At 36.0% G+C, this 16,186-nt stretch overlaps 1 protein-coding gene and 1 long non-coding RNA gene across 3 annotated transcripts in view; one reads left to right on the top strand and one right to left on the bottom strand.

The window, feature by feature from the left end:
• Csgalnact (Chondroitin sulfate N-acetylgalactosaminyltransferase) overlaps positions 1–16,186 on the bottom strand; it is a 409,289-nt gene that overhangs the window by 67,933 nt on the left and 325,170 nt on the right. The window lies entirely within an intron of this gene.
• LOC141457254 (uncharacterized) overlaps positions 2,586–16,186 on the top strand; it is a 306,694-nt gene continuing 293,093 nt past the window's right edge. Inside the window, exon 1 of the long non-coding RNA XR_012460285.1 lies at positions 2,586–3,115. This is a non-coding gene — a long non-coding RNA (uncharacterized lncRNA). The remainder of the gene's footprint in view (positions 3,116–16,186) is intronic.

The following is a 16,186-nucleotide window of genomic DNA, read 5'->3' as shown; positions in this document are numbered from 1 at the left end:
TGCAAAAAGTGACAATACATTTAGATTTCTCACAAGTTCCCATACCGCTATTTGTGCCAAATATTTGTTTTAACAATTCTGTATAGTTTAGTTGCAAATCAATTTGGTTATAACCAGAGAGGATTTGCGCTCCACCGGCTGAATAAATATTTAAATACATTTATTTTATACAGAGTAGAATTATTTCTGTTGATAAAATAGAAAAAAAGTTTACAAATCATTTGTTTGAATACAAATTTTAATATTTAAATTAAATTGTTTATTAATAAATAAATAAACATTTAATAAACAAACGCTATAATATAAAATAAAATTGAAACAAAATAAACAACGCCAATTATCTTTTATTGTAAATTTTAAAATTCTAATAAAATAACAGTTGTTTGCTAAAATGAACAAATCTCTTAACCCGCAAATCGATCATGTACTAATCGATTAAAAATCGATGATGCCCGCGTTTCCGATTTGCAATTAATTAGAAAGCCATTCAGTCTTAAACCTAATTTTGTCCATTTTTCGTCGATTTTTATGTGGCCGGACTCATATATTGTAATGTAAGGGTGGAACCTTAGTTTTCAATATTGGTACCTAAACTATTGACTATAATTTAACAAATCGTACTTTGTTGAAATCTTCAATACTACTCGTAGTTAAAGGCTATATGGATAGTGATTTGGCTCTTTAGAAGCGTGGAGCGGGAGCATATAGTCTTAGAGCTTAGTCTTTCTATAAACTGCACAAGTTTCTATGCGAATCTCCTCAAATGATTTCAATCGAAATGAGGTTTTAGAGTTTCTTCCTCTGTTTCTGTTGGTGTCCTAAGGTAATATAGTCTCTGCCATGATAATTTTAAATTCTTTTTGATTAATTCCCTTTAGATTTTAGACCGTCCCTTTTAACAGGCTAAATAGGAGGCATTTAGGCATAAATTAACCCATTTCCCCTTAATTAGTTTTTCTAAAACTGGGATTGAAGTAATTCTCAATTTCACAGCTCCTCCTCAGGGCTGAGATTTGGCCTAAAGGAGACATTCTCAGAACATCTGAAGGCTTACCTAGTTAATGTGAGAATGGAAGGCTATAGATAGCTTTGCGAATGTCAGATGGAGAAGGAACATATACTCTCTTTAGCCGGAAGGTGCTTTAAGGTTTTCGGGAATAATCGTCCAAATCTGCCTGTTTATATTTCTTCCTAGGGGAGCCCAAGAGAGGTAGGAGAGACTCTAAGTTAGGAGCAAGATATGTCATCCCTTGTAGTTGGAAGGGGAGGCTCCCGCCTGGTAATGGCTAACCTGATCTGCCACCTTCTTTCTTCGGATTTTCTTAGAGAATCTGGGAGGTCACTAGGGTTGATGGGATGTATACTCCCATTAAAGTTAACCTAACCTAAATTAGAGCCAGTTATAGATACTGGACATGACTTGGCGTCGAGGAATAAATTATAACTGACTACCGGCTTTTTCCTCTTCCTAAAACTTTTCTGGAGATCTGGCCTCCCATTTTGATCTGGAGGAACCATCCGTGAAAACATCTCGGAAGAGTTCCCACGCTTCCTTGCAAAAACTTCCTTCAGAATCTCTTAGGGAGAGCAATGCAGGAGGGTTGTTGAATGTTGGGAGTAGTTTCCTCTTTGGTACCACACTTACTTCTGCTCCTCAAACATCCTTTAAAGGTGGACTGTTTATTCACCGGAAGTTCTGCAGGGTCTCACCTTGAACTTTTCTGAAGGAGACTTTTGCTAGTCTAACTTTAGCCAACATACTGACAACAGCCCTTATTGATTTCACCTAGACGAAACCTCTTACCATAGATTTCACAATAAAATTGAAACACACCAAACCAAACTTATTTGTGAATACTTCTGGTAAAATCAAGATTTGTTTACAGAATTTTTGCGTGGGGAAAGAGCGTAGATTGCAATGAGGAGGAGGATTTCAAACATATAATAATGATATGTCCACGTTATGTAGTAGAAAGGAAACGAATGTTTGACGACTTATACAGGTATTTAGATGCACCATTTCGCTACGAAGTCATAATATTCTCCACCAACATCTATGTGCGCTTAAATCTATAGCAAAGCTAGCAATGAAATATGAATGCATTTAAAAGTTATAGCCGATTAGAATGAATGGAAGAAAATGATTAGAGAAGGATTACGTGATTTTAATTTCGGTTAAGCTATAAGGATGGCAGGAATATCGAGTACTGATCCATCCATTAGCTGTAGTTTATGTAACTAGTTGTATATAGTAGAGGGATGAATGTGTGAAGCGAATGTATTTATAAGTAAGAATGGAGAGTGAGTGATATTCTAGAGATAAGCACCTAGACGATGCTGGCTGTATGGCGAAAACCAATGCCAAAAAAAAGGCCTGATCGAGATAAACGTTTTTGAAACATCATCATAATAGGTTAGCTCTAAATTTTATATTTTGGCCCAATAATATGAAGTGATATGAATAGTAAAAATGAATGACTACCAGAAATTTAAAAGTAATCTTAGTTGAAGAGCGGATGATGTGAGCCAAAAATGGTGTAAGATTTGAAAGAGCTTGTTAGAACGTACTTGTCACGTTCTTATCCGAGAGCATTATCAGCGAGCAATAAGAGCGATGGTTATAAAAGCTGAATTTATCTCTTTAGTACGGATGGCAGCTCCAGTTAGAGTTGTTTCCTTTGGTTGTGGATTTGTGCCAGGATGTTTTGGATTGACGACATCCCCGACTAAGTAGCTACATGATAGCTCATTCATCAGTTAGCTAATGTTCAGTTTGTAGCTGTCAGCCAATGGAAATGCCAACTTGATCATCTGTGTGGCGTGTATATTATATACATTATTGATTACACCATGATGGATGGGACTGTCTTAATTAAATTAAAAACATTTCTTCAAAACATTCAACAGCTGTATATAAATAAATTGTTTCAAACTATTAACTCTATAATAAAGTTAAAAATAAATAAAATTCGATAATCGAAACATCCTGAGGGATATATGGTGTAAAATAAAGTAAGGCTGTGTAAGTGTTCGTGGTAAAATATCGATTAGTTTGAAAACGATGGTAGAATGTTGCAAGAGAAGCTTGTCAACTGGGGGCTCTAGTTCAGACAAGGTAAGACAGCTTAATAATCTCCTTCTGCCAGCTTTGCAGGGCTCGAATTCCTATCGTCAGCCCTTTAAACGGAACATCTTCCCTTTCCATACATCTTACGCCTCAACTTCCCATCATTCTTTGTCTTCTATAACGGGGTTTGCATCTCAATATAGACTATACATATCTCAATCACAGTTTTGAACGCCCTGTTTGCAAGTTATTTCTTTAATATTATTATTTTTGTTAAATATTTGAATATAGTTGGCTTTTTAAACAATACAATTATTAGAATATAAAGTAAAGTAAAAAATATTTTTTCAGGCGGGGCTTTACGCCCAACTACCAATTAGGTGTCGTGGACGGAGGCAACTAGCAAACATACTTAACTGTAAATTTCTTTTATTAACCTTTAAATAAAATCCAAGGCCTAAGACCGGGAATCGAACCCAGTGTACCACAATGCATATTAGCTTTGCAGGTCTCGCCTCTTAACCGCTCGGCTATCGTGGCGCCTAATTATTAGCATATATATCAATGGTATATTTAGTTTTGTCAGTGGTTATGAAGCGTAAGTGGGGAAAAAAAGTGTTAATAGTAAAGTATATGCTTCGCCCTCATCTACGGCACCTAATTGGTAGTTGGTACGGTAAGCCCCGCCTGAAAAATACCAAGTCTGCCTTACAGTATACTAAGCAAACCAAACAAATATTATATAAAATGAACTTCTGAAATTATCACTGGCCATAAAGTACGTCCTGCTGTAAATTGGGTTTTATCCGTCGTTGATCTGTTATCTCTATGGGTCAGTGGTGTTGTCCAGCCTCAGTAGTTACGTAGGTTATCTAGAAATATGTATATAGTTCTGTTCCGTAAGGTCTTTTAGTGTGGTTACGTCCAGTTTTCTGTTCCGTATGAATCAAGGTACACTTGCATGGCGATACGCGGCACCTAATTTAGGAAAATAGGCATTCTTAACATATTAGGGCACTTGCGAACGGGAAAAGCTTAAATCAGAATTAGTCTAAGCAAAGATGTATACAAAAAATATAGAACTATGTGGTTTCAGTGGTGTCGGTCGGTTAATAGAAAATAGAGCTAGCTGACAGTTTGCTAGCAATGGCAGTGTGATGACGTTAAAAGACTAACAGTAACTAAAATTTGATGCTATTGCTTTTTGGTGATCACAGCTCCATTTGGTCTTTTCAGCTTTAGGGCGTGTAACCTAGGAGACATTACTTCCAGTTTCGAACAAACTCTTTCGGTTTGAGAAAAAAAATGTTGTGGCATATGAAAACCAGGTCGCCATTTGCTTGAATTTGTCAACCATACAACATTTGCACCAGTTATTTCCTGTAAAACGTCAATCAACCTGAGGCAAACCGTCAGTCAACTTGCGAGGCACTATTTTCATCAAGAAAAAATATTTAGAATGATCTTTTAGCAAATAGTTTAGAAATTCGTCTTGCATTTTCCTAGAAGAGACTGTTCAGTAAGAATTTTTGATTCATAAGGTGAATACTACTTTGAATGTTCAAGTCATTCACTTATAGATTTCTATCTTTCCTAGTGGAGGGCAGTTTTCTTTTCATCTTGCGATATAATCTTCCTGTTACGGCATCCCGTCGCTTCTTAAAAGGATTTTTTTTAAAAAAAAAATTTATTTGTTAAGGAACACCAGCGCTAGCTGCACTATTGGTAACAATGACAATAACTGACACCATAACAAACTCACTAATTGAGGGGAGAAGTTACCCAGCGATAACACTCCTTAAGTCGTCTCCAGGATTAGCTACTCTCTTCAGAAGAGAGAAAATCGCGAGGCCACTGGCTGATTTTAATCGTCTGGGTGGATGATCTGGAAGGAGATGAGATGATAACTGGCGGACAAGAGGATTGGAATGAGAGTGCAAGTTTTGATGAAAACTGTAATTCGTTGCGAGTTCGTGCAACCTGGACCTACAAACCAGGAATTTCCAGGTCTGTGTGGATGGTTAGATTTGAATCGTAAAATGGAGCCGTTAACGATAGTGCGGAGAATTTTAGACTGAAGCGATTGAATTTGTTGAAGATTGAAGTGTTTCATTGAACCCCACAGCTCAATCCAGGCGAGTTTTAGTATAGAATTCTTAAAAGGTTAAATTTCTAATTCAATCTGCGTGCGTTGATTTTGTATGCTGCAGTTACCTACGAGTATAATAGAATGTAACAGGCATTCCAAAAACTACGTTTTCTTTTTTGTTTTTTAGATAACATTCTGCTAAAAGTGATCAATATTTCACTAACTTGAATAAACAGAAAATAACATCTGGAGAGTGCGTTTTTAATATTTCACAAAGATTATTGAAGCTAAAACAAGCGCACAACGCGAAATACGATTTATCTAAAATTACATATTCTTAAAATCCACTCGGTCTTGTTTTTTGTTTTTTTTTTGTTTTTGTTGAACTTTGGATGAATAATATTGAGTGAACGAACCCATTTACAGAAACTAGGAGAAAACTAACCGGGACAGAATCAATTGCAAATATTTACTTGCATTTCCAGAGAATGCAACTTTAATGTTTGTAAAGTGCAGTATTATGTGCTCTAGAGTTTTGTTTGCACTTTGATTGCAATCCGTATTTGACGATATTACTAGTATTGCAAACAATAAAATGTAATATTACAGTTTTAAGGCGCCACGGTAGCCGAGCGGTTAGAGGCGAGACCTGCGAAGCTAATATGTATTGTGGTACTGGGTTCGATTCCCGGTCTAAGCCTTGGATTTTATTTAATGGTTAATAAAAGAAATTTACAGTAAGGCTGGAAACATAGTGGAGCGGCGAGCAAAGCGGCGATGATAGCGAAGAGCGAAGCGGCGAAATCAAACAGAAGTTAACATATGGGACCGCGCATAGTGGCGAGCAAAGCGAAGATAGAGCAACTCTATCTATTTCTAGTTTTTGTTTTTGCCGCTTCGCTCTTCGCTATCATCGCCGCTTTGCTCGCCGCTCCACTATGTTTCCAGCCTAGAGTATGTTTGCTAGTCGCCTCCGTCCACGACACCTAATTGGTAGTTGGACGTTAAGCCCCGCCTGAAAAAATAGGCGATTACATTACATTACATTACATATTACAGTTTTAAAACAAGATAGTCTCTCTTTTTAAAGCAAAAATCTTTTTAATAAATTCTTGTTTGCAGTTACTTTAGATTACCTATTTAATTACATTTTACGTTTTATCTTTCATACGGACATTTTATACTTTTTCTTAATATTGATTAGGGGAAGTTTTACCACAATTTCACTATTCCAAAGTTTAACTTTTTAGCAGAAAATGGAAGGGTTGGAAAATGCGCAACTTTCTCTTTTTAAGAACTGTTTCTTCTTTCATGTCAAAAATATTGAACGAGCTTTTGATCAAAACTCTTCAAGCCGGAAATATGAGGTGAACAAAATATTCTTTTCCCAACTTTTTTTCCCCAAAAATAAGCTCTTTTAAACTTTTCTTTAAAACGTTTTTTGAATTTATTTTATGTCAAAATTCAATTCAATTTATTTATTTGTTATAGGGGTAGACCCCCATACAAAGGAGCACGGTGGTGATGGTATTACAGTTCAATAACATATAACTATAAACAAACCAAAATTTAATAATTACAAATACAGATTAAATAAATGAATTATCTTATGCAGACTAAAGTTATATATAAGTTTTTATAAAACCATTCATACTTATATTGAAAGAAAATGTCTTAATTTCAAAATGCATGTTACTTATTTATACAAAACATGAGCTGAATTGATAGTGTCTGGGTTCAACAATTTTTTCATATGTTCCCCTACATTATCAGAATGGTAATACTCTCTAACAAGGATTATAGAATGGGTATTCAACAAGAATATGTACCAGGTCCTCTTTCTTTTGTTACCTACATAACCCACAATCCAACTGAGGATCTACGAGGGTCGTTTGAAAAGTGCGTGCAAAAATAAAAACTACTTAATTTTTTGGGGTAAACCTTTTTTATTTTTCAACATAGTCTCCTTTTAGGCTTATACACTACGTCCAACGCTGCTCTAGTTTGTTGATCCCTTCCGAATAATAGGATTTGTCCAAGTCTGAAAAATAGCCATTCGTTTCTGCAATCACCTCCTCGTTTGAATAAAATCTTTTTCCCGCCAGCCATTTCTTCATATTGGGGAACAAATAGTAGTCCGAGGGAGCCAAGTCTGGAGAATAGGGGGGATGTGAAACGAGTTGGAACCCTATTTCCATTAATTTTGCGACCACAACTGCTGAGGTGTGAGCTGGTGCGTTGTCGTGATGGAAAAGGACTTTTTTGTGGGCGTTTTTCTTGCAGCTCGGTTTTCAAACGGTCCAATAACGATGAATAATATGCACCTGTAGTAGTTTTACCCTTTTCCAGATAGTCGATGAGGATTATTCCTTGCGAATCCCAAAAGACAGTCGCCATAATCTTTCCGGCCGAAGGAACGGTCTTCGCCTTTTTTGGCGCAGATTCCCCCTTGGTAACCCATTGTTTAGATTGTTCTTTGGTATCAGGAGTGTAGTGATGTATCCATGTTTCATCCACAGTGACGAAACGACGCTTAAAGTCCTGCGGATTCTTCTGGAACAGCTGCAAACCGTCCTTGCAACACTTCACTCGATTTCGTTTTTGGTCAAGCTTGAGCAATCGCGGCACCCATCTTGCGGATAGCTTTGTCATGTCCAAATGTTAATGCAAAATATTATGTACCCGTTCATTCGAGATGCCCACAGCACTAGCAATCTCACGCACCTTCACTCTTCTGTCATCCATCACCATATCATGGATTTTATCAATGATTTCTGGAGTAGTAACCTCAACAGGGCGTCCAGAACTTTCAGCATCACTTGTGCCCATATGGCCACTCCGAAAATTTTGAAACCACTTATAAACTGTTCTAATCGAAGGTGCAGAGTCACCATAATGTTTATCAAGCTTCTCTTTAGTCTCCTGAGGCGTTTTGCCTTTCATAAAGTAGTGTTTAATCAACACACGGAATTCTTTTTCGTCCATTTTTTGAAAATCACTCGACTTCCTCGATTCAAACGAATGCCAAACACAAAGAAATAGACCGATCTGGCTGAAACTTGGTGTGTGTTCTTCCAAGAGATGCTACTAACTAAACATAACCTTGATAGCAGTGGTGCTATCTCTCTGACTTTGCACGGACTTTTCAAACGACCCTCGTATTTTGCTTATTAATCGATCGTGAGTTAACTTTATTGAGTATTTTCCACTTGTCCTAAGTTGGAATAATAATTTGCTATAATTAAACGGCATTTTGTAAGTTAGGTACAACTGTGTTTCACTTGAGGGGTTAAAAACATTTACATAGTAGCTATTATACCTAGACTGTTGAATACTTGTATTATCCAAATTAGTTAAATACTCTCGGTACAACTTTAAAATTTCTGGAATTTTCTATTTTAAATTAAAGGCATCTACAATATATACTATACCAGATCGGTTAATTGGATGCAGGAGATCTTTTAGCTGGGCTGCCCAGTTAAATCGCGAGTCCCGAATTAAATAACGAAATTCTCAACAACTTCCAGTAACATATTCTTGGTAATCTTTGATCAATCATTTCCAAAATAACTTTATGTCAAAATTACTTCTTTTTTTAAAGACGTGCTTATGAATTCTATAACTTTGTGGTACAAAGTTTGAACAATTCACATCTATTCTCATTGTTTGTTTGTTTGTCTTTGTAAAAGTATGTTAAACAAAGCCAACCATGCTACACTTATCTCTTGAAGAGAAATGGAAGCATTAATCCATACTCTTCAGATGGCATATGAAGTCGAAGAAGATAGCCACAGTAAAAAAAAAACTAATGACATCGACTGCAGACATCATGTAGAATCTGTCCGGTCGATTCCTCTAAAAGAAAGAACTGGTGTATGGACATTTAGTTCGACTGAAGAAATGAAAATTAAATCTCAAAAACAAATTAATACTTCGAGCAAAACGAACTTAAGCTTCAGTTCAGACAACTTAGCACAGATAAGAAAGTTTTAATTAGGTATAATTTTACTTATTACTCTCTTTTTCTGTCTCCAGTTTTTTTGATTATATTCCCGAAGATTCGATCAAAAACTGTTGGTTTGTCTCATAATTTTCACATAATAATAAAATACCAATTGTTTTTGTTTAAATTAATTTTTGGGTTTTTACGTTTTTAATAAAAAAAAAAGGTCATCTTTTAGATACAATGAACGGTTCTAATTTCATCCAAATATCTTAGGTATTTGATAAAGAAAGAACTGTCTTTTACAACTGGCGGCACATGAATGGTTGAACTAATTGGATCGGTTAGTGTCGTCACCAGTCTGTCAACAAAGCTCTCTGAGTGTTATATCATTAGATCATCAGTCTCTTAGTTAACTTCGTAACTGCCATCTCTAGATTGTAATAAGGCACTACTTAATCAAATAGGGTTTGTCTTAAATATCCTAAACTACTTGTATTAGTTTCTCTAAATTTATTAAATAAAAATAAAAAATTTAGCGGACTGAAAAAGTAATTGTTAATAAATAGAGAGTTTATTTAAACAAATATAAAAGAAAACCCGACGGCAAGACGTGCCCCGAAAATGAGGTCATGTTTCAAAAAGTTTAAAACCAAAATTGCTTTACAAAAGTTTAACAAATAAATAGTTTTAACCCGTCCCGTCGATGTTAACAAAAATACAGGATAAGATACCATGCATTCTAAGAGAATGGTTATCTTTCCATGGTCCTCATTGGAATTTTCTTTTGCCCATCATAAATTGAACTTAATTTAGTTCTTAGTTGGTGTTGTAAATAAAATACCATAAATTAGAGAACTTGAAAGAAATTCTTTATTACTTTAGGAATATTCACATTTTGGTTAAAATACCTCAACATACGAGGTGTGGCTATTAAATAACGAGACTATTGCTGTAAAACATTTTATTTTAAATTTATACATATTTAGTTATTATCACCTTCAATATACACCACTCCCCTATCCCTACAACGCTCCATGCGAATTTACTCCATTGTTCGAAACAGTGCTGGAAGTCTTTTCCTGTGAGCTCCTGCATGACGCGTGCCGCTTTTACTTTCAGAGCTTCAACGGACTGAAATCGTGTTCCTCTTTGATGCAGATTTGACTTTCGGGGAACAGATAAAAGCCACATGGGGCCAGGTCAGGCGAATAAGGAGGATGGTCTAAAACTGGGATGTTGTACTTGGCTAGAAACGTCTTGACAGACAATGCAGTGTGAGCCGGTGCGTTTTCTTGATGGAGAACCCCGTGACTTGTTCTTCCACAAATCGGGTCGTTTTTTTCCTTACTCTTTCACGGAGTTGAGCAAGCACCTCACGGTAGTAATGTTGATTAATTGTAATCGATATTTTTATCGGTTTTGGACTTGGAAGAGCGACCCGGGTGGTCATCATCTCCGACGTCTTCTCGGCCATCTTGGAAACGCTTGAACCATTCAAAAACTTGTGCGCACGTGATAAACATTCATCACCATAAACTTCTTTTAATAAAAGATAAGTTTCAGTAGCGGTTTTACCCAGTTTCATGTGAAATTTCACGACAATTCGTTGCTCTACTACATGTGTAGTATCATGTTTTCGGCAAAACGAATCTAACACCTCTTACACAAACGACGGTTCCAGTCAGACAGATTTCTCTAGAAACACGTGAGACGCTGCACAATCGAAAGAGAAGGCTTTACGCTGCACAGCTGTCGGTCGTTAGGATTTGGCGCATGCATAGTTCTTCTGTAGCATCATCAGTCTCGTTATTTAATAGCCACACCTCGTAAAGTACCTTCTTTGTAAAAAATGTTTCTTATTTTTTAAATTTGTACTTTTTAATTTAAATTGTTCTTTTAGAAGGATGGTTAGTCCTGTTTTCTAATCCCTGATGGCACTTTATACTTCATTAATGACAATGAAATGAGCTAGAAGAAAAACGATTTTCCCTGAAATTATGATTTCTTGCTCAAATATTTTCCAGTTTAGCTCGGTTACCATGAAATTTGAGCTGTAGAGATGTAAATAGTTATTTACTGATGCAAAAAAAAAGTAGCAGTCTTATTTTTTATAAAATAAAAAAATTGTAAACGCTGTTACAAAAAAAAAAGTTCCGTTTTTTGGAGTTATTGATACACCCACTTCTTCAGAAGATAAAACAGATGAATTAGTTGAGCCCACTTTTTTCAGGTCTGGGACACCTGAAAACGTAACATTTCCTGTAGAATTCATGATTACAATATTACCTTTTATTAGGCGCCACGGTAGCCGAGCGGTTATTAGAGGCGAGACCTGCTAAGTTAATATGCATTGTGGTACTGGGTTCGATTACCGGTCTTTAGGCTTTGGATTTTATTTAATGTTTAATAAAAGAAATTTACAGTAAAGTATGTTTGCTAGTCGCCTCCGTCCACGGTGCCTAATTTGGTAGTTGGACGTAAAGCGCGCCTGAAAAAATAGTCATTACTTTACTTTACTTACTTTAATATTTCCTTTTACGAGGTTGAAGAGAATCTAATAATAATTTTAAAATATTTGACTTTAGCAGTAAAATACAAATATTATTGTGCAAAACTTGGTAACATTCCTACGTTCCACAATAACCCAAAATCTTTGATCTGTGAGCCTAATAATTTAGCAAATTAGCCTTTATGTAATTACAATCGGCTGTTTGCTACGAAGTAAAGAATTTAACTATTTTTTGTTATAAATTGTTTTTGGTAAAATTTGTTTTTATTGGTTAAAAAAGGGGAAAAAATGATTACTAACCATTGAAAATTGGCTAAAGTCCAACTTCGTACATTATCGCAATGGACGATGTCATCAATTATAACCCTACTTTGAAAAAGATACAAATTGTGTGACAATGGGAAAGAAAATAAAAAAACTAGAGATAGATTTTTAATTAGTTAAATGGAAAATAAAATAAGTGAATTTACGTCCTACATAGTACATATAGTGGCCAGTGGTTTCTGTAGAAAGGGAGGTGAGCCCCAGTTTCATACATAACGAATTGTTACAAATTGTTTTGCAACTAGACCACACACACACACATTCACACAGACAAAAATATAGGCGTGTCGGTCTGTCTAAGTGCAAAAGTACTTTATATGCAGAAGAGTATTTGGGCGAAATTGAAAAACCACTATAGAGCCTTTGTACAGTGTATATATGGGTTTTGCTGCCAGAGAAACGATTTAATCCCAACCCTAACATTCTAACTCACACAACATTAAAATAGAAAAATATAAAATACAATGAAACCAAGGTTTCCAATTATTTATAGAATATGGTTTACTTCTTGCCTTTACTAAAATGCCTAAGGTTATAAATTATAAAATTTATTCTGTACTTTGGACTAGATGTTAGTTGATTTTAATGCAGGATCATTCAAAATCGACCCAATTTGGATCGTTTGTTGAGTAGTACGATTTTGATAGCTCAGTATAGTAATTAAATTTCATGATGGTTGAGTCAGGTTAAGGAGGTTTTCCATGAGAGGGCGTTTCTCGAGGTAGAGTCCGAGATATCGCACTTTGTATACCGGAGGGATAGGAATCTGGTTCAGATAGATTGGAGGGAGTATCCTTGTAATTAAGGGTAAAGGTTATGTTGTGAGATTTTATTCTCCATTTGCGAAAGCATGGTTCGAGTATATGAAGATGAGACTAGATGGATCGGATTGAGTTCACTGGATCTGAATTAAGGGATAGGATACCCGTATCATCGGCATACAAATTAATTGAAGTGTTGGGATGGAGAGGAAGATCAGCTTTTATACAGGATATAGAGGAGTGCTTCCTTGAGGAACTCTTGCGAAGATTGGGTAAATAGGAAAGAAAGAAGAGACTTGGATAACTTGTAAGAAGCTGTGTATGTTAGGTAGAACTCTTAAGGATAAGGAAATTTATGCTAATGGGCTGAGGCCATACTTTGTTGAATGCCTGGTTGTCATCCTGATAATCTCATAAGCAATATTACTTCAGCTGGTGACAGTGTCCATCATCACACTGCGAGCCTAGTAGATAGTAGAGCGACAGTTTGTAAATCCAAAACTGGTGAAGGATAGCAGGCGGTGATGATAGGATGTCTTGCCGACGAATTAGAAGCAGCCTCTCATGCTTTTAATCCGAGAATTGGCAGGAGACTGATGGGTCTGTAGGATTTGGGATAGTGGAAGGTTTCTTTTAGTATGGGAATCAAGCAGATGGACGAAAATTTCCGAAGGGTGGGAAAGTGAATCCGTTCTTAAGACGGAGTCATATATTCTTTGTCTATAAATTTAAAATTTGGCTTACATATTATTAATATAATTGAGGTCACATGAAGCATTAGTCAATTGTCCTACTATCAAATTGTATTTCTTAAAGTTTTAGGAAAAATAAAAAGTATAACACATAAATGAGGTTCAATCCCAGTATTTTAACAAAAACAAAATTCGAAACAGTTCGCATAGAAAGAGAAGGTTGAGAAGGAGTTATCTGCTCCACGCTGAGCATTTCATGTAGATGTTAATATACACTCATATTGTAATGTTTTTTCTTGTCCTTTTACTAAGAAAACTTTACTTACACAACTAGTGCCTGCCACTAGTTATTTTAATAATATGTGGGTTTGATTAAATAATAAAACTCGCTAAATTTGTAAGTAATAACCTGATTTATTAACACATTACCTTTACTCACATTAACATTTACTAACAACTAACGCTATTCATTACAGTTACCATTTACAACAGTCACAACAGTTTACTGTTACTTACTCACTACGTAACGCCACAAAACTGTTCCCCGACTGACCACTGGTCCGCACTGCACCGAATTGCACTAGTCTCAGCTGCACTAACACAGCTCTACTCAGCAACTGACTAATTGTCCAACTAGCTACCACTGAAGCACTCCACAACACTGACTCTCTCTACCTATGTCTCAACACTGACTCTCCAAGACTAACTCCAAAACTCACTGACTGACTAGAAACTACAAGACTGTAAAACTCTTAGAACTCGATTAAAAGCTCGTTAAGAACTGATTAACAACTCTAAACTCTAATAACTCCTTAAACAATCTAGCCCTTTCCTTTCTAGTTCAGGTAGAGACCGGCCCTTTTGTCTACACAGTGGTGGCCTGATACCGACTTTGGTCGCTTAACCCCTAGAACAATCTAGGCCTTTCTTCTCTGCCACAGGTAGATACCGCCCTTTTGTTTATGCAGTGGCGGCCTGTTACTGACTTTGATCGCTCAACCCCTAGAACAATCTAGGCCTTTCTTCTATGCCCAGGTCAACTTCGTTACAATATAATATATTCAGCCTTATTTCCCCATTTGAGTAATATCAACTCGAGTGTGGCCTAATGCGGGACGCGAACAACTCTACTAATGTAGGCCGGGATTAGGCGAAACAACTTCGTACATCCACTAAGAGTCGCATCATTTGGTGGACCACAATGTTAACCAAAGTCTACATTAAGATCGCTGGACTAGCTCTGGTGTTATACAACTTTCAAGAGGTCACTGCTATAACCAGGCTCTGATAAAAAGTCAAGGAAAAAAGAATTTTAAATTAACAATTATGAGTTTTATAAAAGTAATTTAGTAAACTCACATATATTTGTTAAACAGTTAAACCATTTTAATAGCCGAAGATTATTTAACTAAATTGAAAATGACAGAACAAAATTTTAAAAAATAATAAAATAATAGATCAAATTAGACTAAGAGAAATCTGTTTCAACAAGAGCAGAGGTTAATTGCACACATGTTTCACTAAATCTGTCTTCTTAAAGGCTTTATCTTCTCCATCAAACAGGAATGGCAGACAATAACACTTGATGGCAGACAATCGCCTTTTGTTGACATATATTACAAGCTGGCCATTCCTTAACTAGCTCTCACTTAAAATACAAAAGTTCCGCTATTTTTAGAATTTCCTCTCATTTTTGAATTTAATAATTTTTGACATTGATAAATATTTCCTCGCCTTTTCGTCTCTTTATCTTTTACTATATTATTGGGGCTGCAACACTGAGCGGACAGATTTCAGTTATGATAAATTTAACTAATCATTTGGTTGAATTGAAGTAGATTTAACTTAAAGTAGATCTTTTACCTAAAATTAACGAAATTGAATCACAATTTAATTAAATAAGAATAAAATTACTATTGTAAACAAAATAAAGTAATTTTGAAAAAAAAATAGAAAAAAGTATTGTGGGTAGATGTTGCGTGCTAAGAAATAAAATGAAGGATTTGGCACAATCCGGACAAGTGGAGACACTCTCTTAAAATGAGAAGAGAACAAACACAGGGAAAAAGAGAGCCAGCTATCCAGGCCAAGAACGTTAATCTTGTTGGATGGTGTAACCTCAGGGACAGTTTCCAAGTAAATTCAGTTTAAATTCCACAAAAACCAAAAAAGATAAACAAATATACGAGGTCTGTACATTAAGTAATGAGACTGATTTTTTTAAATTTTGTTATTCAAAAAGAATTACAATTCTACATTGTCACCTTCAAAATAACTTCCTTCTGAAGCCACACAGCGCTGGAGACGTTTCTTCCGATACTGGAATAGCCTTCAGCTGGTCGGTTACAGCCGTTTGAATGTTTTCAACTGTCCCAAAATGAGTTCCCCTTGAGGTAATTTTTCAACTTCGGGAAGAGAAAAAAGTCACAAGGAATCAAGTCAGGCGAATAAGGAGGCTGAGGAGCCACAGGAATGTTTTTACTGGCCAAAAACTCTGGTTTATTGAAATTGCTGTGTGACAAGGAGAATTATCGTGATGCAACACCCACTTGTTCTTGATGTTTGGTCTCACACGAATGACCCTTTTTCGAAGTTATTTCAAGAACCTGTAACCAGGGTAGCTTGAAATATAAAATAATAATAATAAATAATAGCCTTAGCACAGGGTAGATGGATAGATTTAACCCGACAGGGTAAAGTCCATCCAAATAACGCTACCTGCGGTGGGCGAGGTGAAGCACTCCGCTACCAGTGCTCTCGGCGTATGGTTCTTATGTATTTCTTATGTTGTATCTTCT

The sequence above is a fragment of the Rhodnius prolixus genome, unplaced genomic scaffold (genome assembly GCF_049639745.1).
Source record: "Rhodnius prolixus isolate KJV_2025 unplaced genomic scaffold, Rpr scaffold_10, whole genome shotgun sequence".
NCBI classification, from domain to species: domain Eukaryota; kingdom Metazoa; phylum Arthropoda; class Insecta; order Hemiptera; family Reduviidae; genus Rhodnius; species Rhodnius prolixus.
The sequence above is the reverse complement of the archived record's forward strand: the minus strand, read 5'-3'. Positions and strand labels throughout refer to the sequence as shown.